At 45.2% G+C, this 5000-nt stretch overlaps 1 protein-coding gene across 1 annotated transcript in view; it reads right to left on the bottom strand.

The window, feature by feature from the left end:
- ALDH16A1 (aldehyde dehydrogenase 16 family member A1) overlaps positions 1-5000 on the bottom strand; it is an 818106-nt gene that overhangs the window by 200892 nt on the left and 612214 nt on the right. The gene's annotated exons all lie outside the window — the stretch shown is intronic.

Raw genomic sequence — 5000 nt, 5'->3', positions numbered from 1 at the left:
AAAATTTCTTACAGTAATGTCAAGATACATACCTAGCTAAGATGGTCAAATCAAGTTCTCCATGCCATCTAAAAAGATACCCAACTGCATGTTTTTATTACAGCTAAAGCAGACACACAAGTAGGAACAAAGACATGCTGAAAGAAGAGCTGGAGAAATATGACTCACCACATGTGATCATGCCTTTACAGGTTTCTAAATTTTATTGCAGCGCCATCACATGTACTCGGGCTTTCTTCTGGATGAAGAGAATTAAAGGCATGACCAGCTATATCAGAAACAGGAGGGCTATGCAAACTAGCCAGATTATAAACAGTAACAAAGCATTAGAGTAGAAAATGTCATTGTACTGGATTGTGGTGTCATGCAAAACCCTGCAAAGCATGAAGCACAAGGAAAAAACATCATCTTAAATTTGTGGATGCCACCATTTTTTTTTGGCTATAAAATTAAAAAATGACAGAAAAATACTTTAGCAATTAATATTACCTCTAGTTCTATTACACTGGCAATAGGGTGCTCAAAAGACTGAAAATAAAATGTAAATACGTAAAATATACACTAAGTCCAAGGTAGTAGTATCTAAGAGTATTTCCCCTTCTCCAAGGTACAGCAATCTCACCCCAGTTCCCCTACAAAAATACTTTAAAGGTAATATTTTTTCACAAAAGCTGCATTTTATTTTTCAGAGCTGTACGACTTGTGGGATGTACAGTTAATATTTTTCACAGCCCTGACAGATTCTCAAAGATACAACTGCAAAACCCTGTAAGTCAGAATATGTCAACCGTATATGCTTGTGTGTCTATGTAGGCCCACTGGTGAGCTGTCCTAATACAGTACTATACCACTGAATAACATAACTAGCAATATGTACTTTGTAATTTTAGGTATAACTCACAGACACACACTCATCTTCAAATCATGCATGTCATTTTATATGAATCAAGGAAATGTTACCAATATTTGTATTATATTCATAGTGAAATATATATATATATATATATATATATATATATATATATATATATATCTTTTAGTTATGTACTTACCATAACTTCGGATGTATGGGATCCATCTCACCTACATTCATGACAGATGGGTTCGGAGCCGATCCATCGGCTCCGACTCGGCAACTAATACACTAGCACGAAGTCTCTCATTGGCTGGGCTACTCCCTATCCCAGGATGCACTACACCTGCTTCCCCAGATCTTGTTTGTTCGCTTTCATACATCCATGCAAACACAGAAAAACTAGTAGTCACTATAACCAACTAAAGTTCTTCAAGAAAGAACGCCAAGAAAAAAGGGACTACAACTCCTCTAAATCCAAATGGAAGGGGGAAGGAGGGTGGGTACTTATGAATGTAGGCGAGATGGATCCCATACATCCGAAGTTATGGTAAGTACATAACTAAAAGATGTAATGGGATCCTATCTCGCCTACATTCATGACAGATGGGACAGCGTCCCTAGCACCTACATCCCGGGTGGCTCATTGGAAAACACTCCTGAGAACTGTGGAACCAAAGGAAGCTCTGCCTCGAGAAACCACATCCAATTTGTAATGAGAAATGAAAGTGTGCGGAGAAGTCCAGGTTGCTGCAGCACAAATATCATCTATTGATAACTTGGAGTGAAAAGCTACGGAAGTAGCCATTGCCCTGGTAGAATGAGCCTTGACTGGAAAGGGGAGGTCTTTGTTAGCCTGTGAATAAATAAAAATGATACAATCTTTAATCCATTTAGATATGGAGGTTTTTGTTACTGGTTGACCCAATTTGTTCGCTGCAAAGGAAACAAACAATTGATTAGATTTCCGCGTTTGAGCGGTTCTATTCAAATAAAAACGCAGTTGTCTATGTACGTCCAATTGATGCAAAGTATATTCTGCGTTATTAGAGAATTCTGGAAAAAGACAGGGAGTTCTATAGTTTGTTGAATACAGAAAGAGGAGGCCACTTTTGGTATAAATGCAGGGTTTAATTTCAATGAAACTCTATGCTTGTGAAAAATCAAATAGGGAGGATCAGAACAAAGAGCTTGAAGTTCTGAAACTCGCCTGGCAGACGTTATGGCTACTAAAAAGGCCGTTTTCCAAGACAGAAATTTTAAATCACAGGTAGCAGCTGGTTCGAAAGGACGGGCAGTTAGGGCAGCAAGAACCATATTCAAATCCCAAGGGGACAGGATGAGATAAAGGAGGCCTAAGGAGCCAAGCCCCTTTAAGGAAAGCCTTACAAAGTTTGTGAGACATCAATGAAGGTTCAAATGAAGCATGAAAATTAGAAATGGCCGCTAGCTGAACCTTAATGGTAGAAACTGAAGAGCCCGACTGAAAAGGGAGGCCAGAAAATTCAGAACCTCCGATACTGGTGCAGTGAGAGGATCTATACCCGTTCTTGAGCCCAGAAGGCAAACCTTTTCCATTTACTGGAATAAAGTTTGATGGTGGAAGGTTTATGAGAAGAAGACAGTATGTGGACCACGTCCGGTGAAAGAGCATTGTCTCGGACTAAGGATGGAAGTGGAGTAACCATGCTGCCAACTTCAGGGACCTGAGAGACGGATGAAGCCGTCCTGACTGATGAGTCAACAGGTCTGGCACGGATCCAGAAACCATGGACCTTCTATCGCATGCCTCTGTAGGAAAGGAAACCAAACTTGACGAGGCCAGTGCGGGGCAATCAAAATCATCTCGCTCTCCATGTAAATGGCCTTCTGTATCACCCTCGGTAAGAGGGGAAACGGAGGGAAGGCGTAGAGAAGACCGGGGCCAAATGTGAGTCAGAGCGTCCTGGGAATCTGTCCCTGAGAAGGGAACAGTGTGAAGAACTCTCTGCATTTCGCATTGTGAGGGCTGGCAAACAGGTCGCAGCAAGGATGACCCCATCTGTCGAAGATTTTCGCAGCTATACCCTGGTTGAGGGACCACTCGTGGGGTAAAAGAATGGTCCTGCTTAATCTGTCCGCAATCACATTGGACTTCCCGGTATGTGCGTTGCCATTAGAAAGCGGTTGGTAGCTACCCAGTGCCAAAGTCTCATGGCTTCTCTGCATAGTGGGTAAGACCTGGTTCCACCTTGCTTGTTTATGTACCATACCACCGACATGTTGTCGGATAGGATAGCAATCAGGCCCCGTGGGAGAGCGTGATGGAGAGCTTGGAGTACCAATAGTACCGCTCTCATCTCCAGGACATTGATATGCAAATGCGTTTCCTGGATCTGCCATGTGCCTTGGACCGACCTGTCCAGGTAATGACCCCCCCACCCTACCTGGGAGGCGTCCGTAGTCACAGTGGCAACGGGACGTTGTGGTATAAAGGGTCGCCCCTGATCGAGATTTGATTGGAGAAGCCACCAATGCAGATCTCGACGGCAACTTTCCGTGATTATGATTAAGTGGTTCAAGGGAAGTTCCTGATAAGACCATTGAACCGACAGTAGCCATTGTAAAATTCACATGTGAAGTCTGGCCAAGGGAACTAAAAGTATGGTCGACGCCATCGAGCCCAACAGTTGTAGGATCCGATGGGCCGGGGCTCTTTGTAGGGGGAGACAGGATTTGACTTGATCTTGTAAGACCTGAATTCTTGCTGCCGGTAAAAGGCGCGCATTCTTTTGTGTCTAAGTCTGCGCCTATGAAAGTAATACGCTGAGATGGCTGTAGTACAGATTTTTGCAAATTGAACGTGATCCCCAAGAAACGGCCCAAGGTGAACGTGGCTCTGAGCGCTTGGAGTAGTAGATGCTCGGAGGTGGCAGTAAGGAGCCAGTCGTCTAGATAAGGAAACACCTGGAATCCCAGACTTCTCAGGTGAGCAGTTACCACTGCCAGACACTTGGTGAACACCCTGGGGCTGTGGTGAGACCAAAGGGCAGTGCTCGGAATTGGAAATGACTGACTCCGAGGCGGAAGCGTAAATGTCTCCTGGACTCTTGAGCTATGGGAATGTGATAGTAAGCGTCCTGGAGATCTATAGAGCACATCCATGCATCTTTTTCCAGCAAAGGAAGAATAGATTGAAGAGTGACCATTCGGAATTTGGACTTCTTTACGAAACGATTCAATGAACTGAGGTCCAAAATGGGCCTGAAGTCCCCTGTCTTTTTTGGTACCAAAAATAATTTTGAGTAAGTTCCTGATCCGATCTGGTCGATGGGGACAGGCTGGATGGCTCTTTTTTCTAGCAGCTTTGAAACCTCTAATGCTGCCTGATCCCGCTGACTGGGTGGTACGTCTGGGATTTCCCTTAAAGAAAGGGGGGGTTTGTTGAAGGGGATGATATATCCTCTGGTAATAATGCGAAGCACCCACTGATCGCTTGTTATGGATTCCCAAGCTTGTGGGTGCGCCGCAAAGCGACCCCCGACTGGCTCCGGAGTTGCACAGTCGGGCAACAACTCAGGAACGCTGGTTGTATGAAGAACCACGAAAGGAATCGCAGTCTCCAGAGTTACGGGGGCCTCTGCCACCTCTGGGGCGGCGTCTTCCAAAATTCCCCCCCCCCTGCCTCTGGAGGGGGAATCACTGGGTGGAGTAGGGAAAGACTTCTGAGATTTTCTAAACCACATTTTCCCTCCTCTCCCAGCCTTGGGGTAAGGCCTAGAAGGAGCGGAAAATCGGGCCCCAACGGCAGTCAAAGTCTTGCCCTCCTGCTCGCACCGAGTTAGTGTGTCCTTCACCTTGGGTCCAAACAAAAATGACCCATCAAAGGGGGCGTCGGCGAAGGAAGACTTGAAGGCCTCCGCGAACGAACACAAGCGTAACCAGGCTTGTCTCCTGAGGGCAACGCCTGTTCCCGCTGCTCTACTCGCCCCTTCGGCTGCATATGAAATGAGCCTCATGGACGAGTTAACAACAGAAAAGAGGGTAGTCATCATAGGTTACCAACAAGAGAGTCATTTAGCTCTTTGAGAAGATCCCTTTGGAGCCTCGTAAAATGACATAAGTAGTTCAGCAACCGTAAGGCAAAGGCCGCTGAAGAGAGGGTACG

Source organism: Protopterus annectens, chromosome 17.part0, assembly GCF_019279795.1.
Source record: "Protopterus annectens isolate FY-2018-M chromosome 17.part0, PAN1.0, whole genome shotgun sequence".
NCBI classification, from domain to species: domain Eukaryota; kingdom Metazoa; phylum Chordata; order Ceratodontiformes; family Protopteridae; genus Protopterus; species Protopterus annectens.
This window is presented reverse-complemented; position numbering and strand designations above follow the sequence as displayed.